A 12,402-nucleotide genomic window follows, 5' to 3' on the forward strand; every position below is an offset into this window, starting at 1 on the left:
AAATATATGATATAACTTAGCCCAACATATTTTGGAGAATTATAAACATCTATAATTTCCAATAATGAGAAACACTGATGGGCCAATGTTTAAGTAGATTTGTAAAGCCAATGTGATAACACAAATGCAATTTTATTACTTTATCTTCAGTGTCTTTCACAACTGAGTGGATTGTCACACTCTATTATGTGGCCCACAGATCCACTGGCTAGAGCTATCATGGTACTTGTCTAAAATAGTCTTTGAAAATGAAAATTTGGGCTAAATATAAAGGAGGCAACCTGCCAGTAAGAACTATTCAAACCAAAAAGTCTCCCCAAGGGAAATGATAAGAACTCCGTTTTAAAATCATATAAATCAAGATGGTAGGAGGTTCCAACTTGTAAATTTTACGGTAAATACATCAAGATTTAAAGTCAGATTTTTAAGTAAATTTTTATTTGTAGTAAAGAATGAAAGTCCATACCAGAAAAACAGGTAAGTCACAAAATAAAGCCTTTGCTTCCTAGCTTTTGCTCACCAATTTTTTTAAAAAGATTACCAAACTAAAAAAGAGCTCTGAGGAGAGGGGCAGGACACAAAATACATAGGGTGTGATTTTTTTTTTTTATCACCATTTTGTTTTACAGTGGGTTTTGGGTTTGGTTTTAATGAGAAAGGAGATGGCAGATATTGTCAGTAGTAGCACTCTGCCTCTAGGAACTTGGATTTAAAAATCTAAATGAGATACTACATGCGCCCAATAATAGTAGCTACTACATATCACCTGAATGATTCTCATAAAATGAAGGGAAGAACCTAGGTGCTTTGATTGTATGAAGGAAAATAATCCTTTCTGGATATGCAGTGAAGGCAGGTTTGGAAAAAACTATCTATAAAAAGTTATTTTCTATAATTGATGGAGTTAGTTTTCTGGAATAAGAGCTGAACTGAACAGAACTAAACTATTATTGAATCCACAGTAGTCAGTTCATAACCTCTGGGTGCCCTTTCTCCTCTAGGATTTCTTTCAGGATCTGGAGAAGAGGGCTAGGAAAAGGAAAACATTCTCTCCCTTCAGTTGACACCTGCAACCCAAGAACATATGATAAGAAAAATTAAAAACAAACAAACAAAAAACAGCCGCAAGTTTTTCCCAAAACCCCTATACAAAGCTGTAGTAGAGTATCATTGTGTTTACTATCCAAATAATGGAGCTCTTGTTCTTTATAATTGTTCTTGGGAAAGATTGGAACTATTGCATTACCCTAGGTATGCATTTGGGCTGATTGCGAGGTTGGGGCCAGAGTACTAAATCCTATTCAAATAAATGAGGGGGCTGGAGAAGAAAAGTGTGAACAGTGATTCTCCAAAATAGACCCCAGTGAAGTACAATTACGATTTATCAGACACCCTGCATTTTCCTCTCCATAGACTTCTACAGAACACTGTGGTTTAAATGAAATGCACCAAGGCTGGTATCTAGTTACATTAAGCCCTAATTTGACTCCTTGGTTTGTTCTCTGCGGGAAGCTTTTCTGTCTGTGTATACTTTTCTTCCCAAATGAATTTTCCCTAGAGGCATCAGGGAAGTGGAAAGTCTTTCTCTGGAGCCTCCTTTTTTAATTTTTGCCTCTTACCTTTTGTAAAATATTCAGTTCCTTTAAGCCATTTCACAGTGTAAGATCTAATTAAATTCTGGTTTGCTTTTTTCCTGGGCTCTCCTTGGTGTTACCGATTTGATCAACCACCAAGCACAGATTTTTATTGAGTCCTAAAACCTAAGACATCCAGATCAAATTTTGGAAAACTTTGTGTTCTTAATAAACTTCTCTACTTTCTCAGCACGCTTATCTTACATTGAATTAATAAAGTTTTGGTAGTTGTTTAAATAGATTAAATGTCACACTTTAAATAGAAAGAGAAGGCTCTGCCTAACTGACCTATTTTTCATCTGTGATTTAGAAAAAGGTGAGATTAGCATGGATATTGCATTTTCAAGGACCTCACCACTATTAAATAGACTGTTAAGTGCATTTTATGGCTGAAGAGTCTGTTCCCAGTTCAGTCTACAAGACGTGCTAAGTTCATCTCTACCTGCTACATTGAACATTCACTGACTAAAATACTTTCTGTGGATGTAATACCTATGCTCTTTATCTTTTAAGTATATAACTCTTAATATTTTAGGACTAGTAAAACATAACTCAATAAAAGTCCCAAGAATATGTGTTGTCCCTCAAGAAAAATACAGTGTTCTTATTTATCCAATGATATACATCCTGTGCTCCATTAGCTGCTGCATATCATAAGGTGACCAGATGTTGAAAAAATAACATAGGCACTCATAAAATGAGACTCCAAGTCTTATTTAAACCAAAAAAGCAACAATAACTGGTTAAAACTGCATCCTCACATCAACTCAACTTGTTCTCAGGATTTCAAGGCTCTGAAAGGAGTAGTTTATGGGCTTCTAATGAACAGAAATATTTTACCACTCATTCTTACTGCAACTTGGGCCACCTTGAGCATTTTTCTCTTGTTGTTGTCTTTTAAGGAACTTCTGCCTGGCTGTTTGCCTTTTTATTTAGGTGATCTTTGAACACAAAAGAAAATGTCAATGAATGAACATAGGATAAACCTTTAATATAAAAATTAAAAATACTTACATAGGGCTTCCCTGGTGACGCAGTAGTTGAGAGTCCGCCTGCCGATGCAGGGGACGCAGGTTCGTGCCCCGGTCCAGGAGGATCCCACATGCCGCGGAGCGGCTGGGCCCGTGAGCCATGGCCGCTGAGCCTGCGCGTCCGGAGCCTATGCTCCGCAGCGGGAGAGGCCACAACAGTGAGAGGCCCGCGTACCGCAAAAAAAAAAAAAAAAACTTACATAAATTAAGAAGTTATCTTCCTGTGTCTCCCCCTCTTTCATCAAAGTTTACAATCTATTGTACTGTGTTAGCAAACCCAAAAAGAAGTAAGTCTGTTAATGGAGAATTCTGTTAGAAAGGCTACTTACCTGCTTTTGCTTCTGTGGCATGCCAGAACTTTGATTTTAATTGTTCGGTAGACTCCATCTAATCCAGATATCCATACGTAATAATGATTACAGGGATTCTTCAATTCAGAAATTTATGTACCCCAAAAATCCCCTTATAGGGAAAAAATGACTATCTGTTCTGAGGGTTCCCAATAACCCAGGCATGCATCTTAAGCATTTAAATCTTTTAAATTCCCCAACTTCCACTTCCTGTGAAGAAATTCTATGAACCACTCTATATATAGAAAAAGTTTCTTTTGGTTCTTCTTCCTTTCTGCCACAAATGATATAGCCTTTACCACTCTGTCCAGCTGGCATTACTTCAATTGTTCTGCTATATTCTTATTCCACTTTGCTAATATCTCCCTTACAGCATCTAATTCATTCCTCTTTGTGTTATAGTTAGCTATATACATGTTTGCCCCCAACAAGAAGTTAAGCTTCTTAAGAGGAGATTAAATACCTTATTCTATTTTATATTCTTTACAATTGTCAGCACAATATTTTGAATTAGTGGGTTCACAATAAACATTTTGCTAAATTAATTAAAAATTCATTAACCAATTAATAATAAAGATTACATTAATTAAAGACTAAGCAGAGCTGTTAGAGAACACTTAAATTCCCAGTGGAATCAACAAGAATAACTTGAATATACTTGACAGTACATTTGGTTTTTTGTTTTTTAATTATTTATTTATTTATTTTTGGCTGCATTGGGTCTTCGTTGCTGCACGTGGGCTTTCTCTAGTTGTGGCGAGCGGGGGCTACTCTTTCTTACGGTGCATGGGCTTCTCATTCCGGTAACTTCTCTTTGATGCAGAGCATGGGCTCTAGGCACGTGGGCTTCAGTAGTTGTGGCATGCGAGCTCAGTAGTTGTGGCTCGCAGGCTCAGTAGTGGTGGCACTGGGGCTTAGTAGCTCCGTGGCATGGGGGATCTTCCTGACCCAGGGCTCGAAACCGTGTCCCCTGCATTGGCAGGTGGATTCTTAACCACTCTGCCACCAGGGAAGTCCCAGTACATTTGTTTTTAAAAATATCCCAAGAGGAAAAATCATCTAGACCCATTTGAACATTTCATAAAGCAATTTTAACCAAGTTATTTATGACTTGGTGAATTATTTATTCTACAGATACATTAAGGTTATGTTTCTTTAAAAAAAAATGGAGCAATGAGACTAGATAACCTAGATAATTCAAATTCCCATTTTACTTTTCTCAGAATTGTTTCTTGGATTCTTTCTTTAGTCTTTTCCTTTGCTTGGTTGAGCTATAAACTTTAAAGTTCTTAAGTATAAAAGCAGTAGAGCTATGTTGTCAGGTTCTCTAGAACAAAGATCACTAATAAGCTTTGTTTGCAAAAAGAAATCCTATTGTGGAATTAAGAGTACACGCCTGGAAGTCAGAGAACTGGTTCTACTCCTCGTGCTGTTACTATGTTATCTTATCCAAAATACTTTACCTTTCTGACCACAGTTTCCTTTTTTATACAATTAGACGGTTTTTATACTAATCTCCAAAGTTCCACCAAATTATTAAAATACTCTAAATTTATTACAAATAGCATTGATACTTATTTTTTTATTGAAGTATAGTTGATTTACAATATTGTGTTAGTTTCAGGTTGTACAGCAAAGTGACTATATATATATAGTCTCCTGTGCTATACAGTAAATCCTTGTTGTCTATTTCATATACAGTAGTGTGTATCTGTTAAGCCTATACTCCCAATTTATCCCTTCCCCCGCTTCCCCTGTGGTAACCATAAGTTTGTTTTCTATGTCTGTCAGTCTCTTTCTGTTTTGCAGAAAAGTTCATTCGTACTGTTTTTTAGATTCTATATATAAGTGATATCATATGATATTTCTCTTTTCTGACTTACTTCACTTAGTATGATAACCTCTAGGTTCATCCATATTGCTACAAATGGCATTATTTCATTCTTTTTATGGCTGAGTAATATTCCATTATATATATGTACCACATCTTCTTTATCCATTCATATGTTGATGGACACTTAGGTTTCTTCCATGTCTTGGCTATTGTAAATAGTGCTGCTATGAACATTGGGGTCCATGTATCTTTCTGAATTAGAGTTTTCTCTGGATATATGCCCAGGAGTGGGATTGCTAGATCATATGGTAACTCTATTTTTAGTTTTTAAGGAACCTCCAAACTGTTTTCCATAGTGGCTGCACCAATTTACATTCCCACCAACAGTGTAGGAGGGCTCCCTTTTCTCCACATGCTCTCCAGCATTTACTATTTGTAGACTTTTTGATGGTGGCCATTCTGAGTGGTGTGAGGTGATATCTCATTGTAGTTTTGATTTGCATTTCTCTAACAATTTGTGATGTTGAGCATCTTTTCATGTATTTGTTAGCCATCTGTGTGTCTTCTTTGGAGAAATGTCTATTTAGGTCTTCTGCCCATTTTTTTGATTGGGCTGTTTGTTTTTTTGATATTGAGTTGCATGAGCTGTTTGTATATTTTGGAAATGAATCCCTTGTCAGTCACATCGTTTGCAATTATTTTCTTCCAGTCTGTAGGTTGTCTTTTCATTTAGTTTATGGTTTCCTCTGCTGTGCAAAAGCTCATACATTTGATTAGGTCCCACTTGTTTACATACTTATTTTTTTAATTAAGTAGCCTTTTATTGGAAAGAGTAATATGTGTGTGTGGTAGATTAAAATTGGCCACAAATTCTTCGATGCTTCTCCCTGTAAGAGATAGAGTCTATTTCCTCAGTCCTTGAAGCTGGGCTGGCCATGTGACTTTCTTTGACTAACAGAATATGGCAGAAGTGTTGTGTGAGTTCCTGTGAGTCTAGGCCTCAAGAGGCTTTGCAACTTCAGCTCTTGCTCTCCTTGAACACAGGCATCATGTCAAGAAGCTGAGGCTGACCTGCTAGAGGCAGATGGCACACATGACAGCCAGCATCCACAGCCAGACACCTAAATGAGTCCACGTTAAATCATCCTGCTCTTGTCCAATCACCAGACTCCTGCAGCCACATGACCAAGAGAAGACCAGGAGAACTACCTGGTGAGCCCAGCCCTAACTTGCTCACCCTTAGAATTGTTACAAAAGAAAATGGGTATTTAGTCACTAAGTTTTGAAGTGATTTGTTATATATAGCAATAGATAACTAGTATAATACCACCAGTTAAAAAAAAAAAAATCAGAGGGCTTCCCTGGTGGCGCAGTGGTTGGAAGTCCGCCTGCCGATGCAGGGGACGCAGGTTTGTGCCCCGGTCTGGGAGGATCCCACGTGCCGCGGAGCGGCTGGGCCCGTGAGCCATGGCCGCTGAGCCTGTGTGTCCAGAGCCTGTGCTCCACGACGGCAGAGGCCACAGCAGAGAGAGGCCCGCGTAACGCCAAAAAAAAAAAAAAAATCAGAACAAGCAAAAATATGTCTTCCTTCCTCCCAAAAGCCTGAGTTCCCATCCCCAGAGACAAAGTCCCCACAATGGGAGCATATTCTGCACACTGCTCTGCATCTTGCTACAGTATGGAATTTATATCAGCCATGTAAATAGCATTGGAGCATTCCATTATATGGATAATATACCGTAATTCACTTAACCAGTCCCCTTCAGATGGGCATTTAGGCAGTTTCTGCTTTTCTGTTATTTACAAACACTGATCCAATGATCATCTTTGTACATATACATCTATGCATACATGTATACCTATATTTCTTTAGGAGGTGGGGATGGGGATCGAGGATGGTACTCCCTCACTCAGATATGTGGAAAGTCCACACCAACAAACAAACTTCTATCCAACAGGGAGGACTAGTAAGGCAATCCTACTGTCCAGTCAATGCCAATGAGGGTGATCCCTACTAAAGCCAACTTAATTTTTTTTTTTAGCTTTTATCGCTCTGTCAGAGTCACTCTGTTGTTCTCAGTGCTGTGTGTTTCTTCTGGTATACCACAGCAGGCTTCTGAACTTTTGTCAAAAGCTGCAGTTGCCATATACTTTGCCCAGACATCCATTGTATGCCAGGGAGTCTATCTAAGCTTCTGGCTATAATCACCAATCTCATCACTGCCTCTCACTGAGGAAAGCCTGTCCCCACAAGAGAATTATCAAGCAGGTAAACACTGATAAAAATCATACCTAGATTTCTCTGCATTATATCCCTCATAGGATACTTGATTTTACCTCTCTTTCCCCTCTCCACTCCAGCTCTCACCTTCTTTTGTGCTTTCTAGGGCCCTTCTTCTGACTAAGTTTTCAGCTTTCACTCGTTCTTACAGTTTTGGAGCAGGCTTGACCCTCTCCACAAATGCCTGATGGGAAGAATCCACTTATGAAGAACACAGGCTTACCGTGCTCTGGTTCCAGGCACACACCAGTACTCTCCAGCCAAAGGCTCTCAAATGCTCTCCATTATCATTTTCCAAAAATACTTGAACCCCGGATTATGAGAAGACCAGTTCCTGAGACACTCCATCACTGTGCCTCAAGCTGCTATGGGTGAATGACACACAGCACATAGGACCAAGATTTTCCCATGGCCCTTGCTCCCAGATGAAAGGTACCTTCAATCATATACTCCCAGGTTCTACACCCCAACATAACCTCTTATGCTTTCATTAATAATGAACTGAACCGGGCTTCCCTGGTGGCACAGGGAAGTGGTTGAGAGTCCGCCTGCCGATGCAGGGGACGCAGGTTCGTGCCCCGGTCCGGGAGGCTCCCACGTGCCACGGAGCGGCTGGGCCCGTGAGCCATGGCCGCTGAGCCTGCGCATCCAGAGCCTGTGCTCCACAGTGGGAGAGGCCACGGCAGTGAGAGGCCCGCGTACCGCAAAAAAATAAAATAAAATAATGAACTGAACCCATCTACAAAACAAATGAAGCTGGAAAGTGAGATACTTTCCTACCCTCCCTTGCAGGTAGAAGTAGCCGTTGTGTCCAAGTTCTGGTCAGTGATGTGTATGGGGAAGTCAGCTGGTAGGGCATCTGTGAACATTTTTTCCTTTTCTAACAAAAGGGATAAATGCAGTGTGCTCTGCCCTTCTAGCTCCTATCTCTTCTTCCTGCATTAAATACAAAAATACCTGGAGCTCTGACAGCCATTTTGCAACCATGGGTGATATATTAATTTTCTATTGCCAAATTACCACAAACTTAGTAGCTTAAAAAAAAGACAAATTTATTATATTACAGTTCTAGAAGTTAGATCTTTGCCACCTTTAAAAAGCTGCCTGCATTCCTTGGCTCATGGCCCCTTCCTCCATCTTCAAAATCAGCAGCATAATAGCTTCAAATCTCTGTTTCTCTGACCTCTGCTTCTTTCAACACATTTCCTTCTCTGACTCTGACTCTCTTGCCTCCCTCTTATAAGGACCATTGTTTACATTAGACCTACCTGGATAAACCAGATTACTCTTCCCATCTCAAGATTCTTAACTAAATCACATCTACAAAGTCCCTTTGGCCATCAAAAGTTATATATTCATAGGTTTTGAGTATATGGGTGTGGACATCTTTGGGGAGTTTTTATTCTCTCTACCAAAAGTAATATGCATAATGACCAAAAGCTGAGGATGATAAAACAAAAAGATAGAAGAGCCCACATGCTTGATGACGTTACAGAATCACAGTACCAGTCCTGGGCTGTATACCTCTACGTAGTAAAATGTCTTCATTGCTTAAGTCACCATTAATTGGGTTTTCATTTTCTTGCAACTGAACACATTCTAACTGGTACATTGTTTTCATTGTGCAAGATTTAACTTGATTCCTGGGCAGATTCTTCCACATAGAACAAGATGGCCACCAGTAGCTTCAAGATTACCTTTTACCAACTTCACAGCCTACATGGAAAGAGAGAATCTCTCTCACATTAGGTCCAGAAAAAGATCTGGCCTGACTCTCACTGTCCTAAATTGAGCCAGGCCTGGGCCACATACCAACTCATGGAGCAGAGATATGGGGTCAGCCCCACCAGAACCTCAAGAACTGAGAATAAAGAAGGGGAACTTTCACAAAGGAGAACTGGGGCTTTGCTACTAGAAAATCAGCAAATAGATGCTGGGCAGCAAAAGCAACTGAAGATTACTAGAGAAGGTGATACATAAAGCGTTCTTTTCTTGAGCACTTACTATATTCCAGACACCAGGCTAAGCCATTTTTATTCATTTAAAGAACAGTTACTGAGCACCTACTACATGCTAGGCAGGAGAAAAAGAAAGATATGGTTCCTGTTCCCAAGGCAGTTAATATTTGAAGAGTTTACAAGTATTATCTCATTTAATCCTTTCAACCACAATATGACATAGGTATTTTATTTATCCCTACCTAATAAATTAAAACATAAAATGCCATATAGCATAGAGTGCTTAAGTGACTTGCTCATGGTAGTGAGTGGCAGAGCTGGAATTCAAGGTTTATCTCGGAAGCCTAGCCCTAATCTAATATACACGCTGCAAGTATAGATGAGAAGTAAGCTGAAAGGGGATAGCACTGCCCCTAGTGACCTACCGGACCAGGGCTGTTCCAGGGAATGCTGAGGACCCAGACAAGATACTTCAGTCAAGTTAAAATGGATATCAAGGGCTGGTAGAGAAAAACATATGTGAAAGAAGGAAGACAGATCCCTGTAGCCTGCAGGAGTGAAAGGGAACTTGGGGACCAATTATATATTTCATTTCATTTTTTACATAAATGAGACCTCATCCTCGCTCTTTGCTCCATTTTCACCCCCTATAGTCATTAACTAATAGAACCCAAGAGTTGGAAGACGAGTTATAGAGCTTCTAGTCAAAAGCTCTTCATAACCCAGACGGCAGCCAAAGTCTCCCTGTCTCTTAAGACCAAGCAAAATTGACTCAAACTTCCACTCCACCTGCTATGGAATATCGAATGCCCTTCCCAACATCACTGAAAAAACCTAGGTACTCATCCTCATGGAAGCTGCTTCTGGCTCTAACTACTTTGTCTTCCAAGTTGTTGGTCTCTATATTGTTGCTTCTCCTTCATTGCAGCCTTGTGATCAATTCAGATGTGTAATTCAACCCAATTAATACACTAATCTCCTGCACCTCATTTTACACTAATGAAAAAACTGAGACATGAAGAGGTTAAAAGACTTACACCAAATCGTTCAGTTGATGAGGGGCAGGCCTGGGCCAAGATGTCAGGCCTTCTTTCTACTTCATCATTCTGCTCCACCAGGCACCTTTGTGTAGGGCAGAATGGGAAAAGAAAACTTGGGTGACTGTTGCCTCACCCTTATGACCTCATGTAACTTTATCTCCCAGAGACCCTGTCTCCAAATACAGTCATTTTGAGGTTACAACTTAACACATGAATGTTGAATGGGATACAGTGCAGTCCACAGCATGACCTCATTAAAAGTTAGGAAAAAAACAATGTGTCAGCCATAAAAAGGAACGAAATTGGGTCATCTGTAGAGACGTGGATGGATCTAGAGACTGTCATACAGAGTGAAGTCAGAAAAACAAATATCGCATATTAACACATGTATGTGGAACCTAGAAAAATGGTACAGATGAACCAGTTTGCAGGGCAGAAATAGAGACACAGATGTAGAGAACAAACGTATAGACACCAAGGGGGGAAAGTGGCGGCGGGGAGGGGTGGGGGTGGTGGGATGAATTGGGAGATTGGGATTGACATGTATACACTAATATATATTAAATAGATAACTAATAAGAACCTGCTGCATAAAAAATAAATAAAATAAAATTCAAAAAAAACTCTGTCATCTCAGAAAAACAATTTCACCTGCCTTCTCAACTCTTAATGAAGTCTTAATTATGAAAATAATTAGCGATAAATAAACTCTTAAGTTTTCATTAATAGGGCAAAAGACCTTGCAAATCACCTAACAATCCTTGAGTGCCTAGTATGTGCCAGGCACTGTTACAAACACCTTACATATATTAACTAAATTCATCCTCACACCACCTTATTAGGTAGATACTATTTCAATTCCTGTTTTGCAGATGAAGAAATGGAACCTGCCTAATATCACACAGCTAGTAAGAGGCAAGGCTACGATTCAAACTCAAATAGTCTGGCTCTAAGCCTGTGCTCTTAATTCTAACTCAACATAGCTTATACTTATTATAGTCATTTCCAATTTATTTATGTTGTAAATAAACATGGTTATACAAAAACAAGTGGAAAATAATATGTATGAATTATATTGTATAGCTTATTCACGTAAAGTGCTTAGAACTAATTCTCAATTAAAAAGGAAAAATAGAATTGAAAATTATAGCCAACTCAAGTCAGTAATGCACGAATAAAGCATCCCTCCTAAAAATTTGGGGAGTTCCAGCTATCTACTTATGTCATATATAATGGAAACACTGAAATATTGCCGAGTCTTGCCTTTATTAGTAGAATACTAAATTAGAGTCCTCAGTGTACCCTAACAACACTTAATTTTTTTTGTAAATATCAAGTATAATTGGAAACAGAAGACCACCCCCCACTAGGATGACCAACTGTCCCAGTTTGCCTGGGACTGTTCCTCTCTTCTAGTCCAGGAAATTTGTAATTCATTTTGTAAATATCAAGTATAGTTGAAAACAGAAGATTCACTCCCCTCCCCAACTAGAATGACCAACTGTCCCAGTTTGCCTGGGGCTGTCCTTGAGTTCTCTTCTAGTCCAGAAAATTTGCATCTCCTCTGGAACCAGAAACAACTGTACTCATCCAAACATGTTTTTCGTTTTTTTTTGTTTTGCCACATCTTTGGGTTTTGGTGCTCAAAAGCTAAATATTTAACATTTTGTTTCTTATGGTTTCCTTTTCCTGTGGCAGTGGATGATATCCTAGTTTGAACTGGAGAGAGGGATGGGATTTAAAAATAAAAGATTACATCTCAGGAGTCCAAAAAATATTAACAGGAAACAAAATTCTCATCCACAGGGACATTTATCCCAACTCTGGAATCAGCCTGGCTTGGGGAAGGTCCCATTTACCCCCATCAGCTTCTCCCTGGTTGCTTCTCCTCTCTCCTCTCCAAGGCTAAGAAAGTTTATACAATTTGGCCAGCTGTGAGTCTTTACCTATTGTTCCAAAATCAACTGTTAATGATGTAAATTTCCCCCACCCCCACCCAGTACTTTGATTTTTGACAGGCAAGGAGTCCAGTTTCTTTCCAAAAGCCTTCTTTCCTTTTTGCCATCAACTTCAAAATGTCTGTTTTAAAACTCAAAACTAAGCAGACATTTTTCCCCTCTGAATTTTTTTCTGCTATAACAAATAATAACAGCTAATATACCATATATTTAATAATAATGGTACTACCCCATGGACTTTAGGTGGTACCAAAATGGAAGAGAATTATTATTTTTTTTTGCGGTAAGTGGGCCTCTTACTGTTGTGGCCTCTCCC

Source organism: Monodon monoceros, unplaced genomic scaffold, assembly GCF_005190385.1.
Source record: "Monodon monoceros isolate NGI ecotype Baffin Bay Population unplaced genomic scaffold, NGI_Narwhal_1 Super_Scaffold_18, whole genome shotgun sequence".
NCBI lineage: Eukaryota > Metazoa > Chordata > Mammalia > Artiodactyla > Monodontidae > Monodon > Monodon monoceros.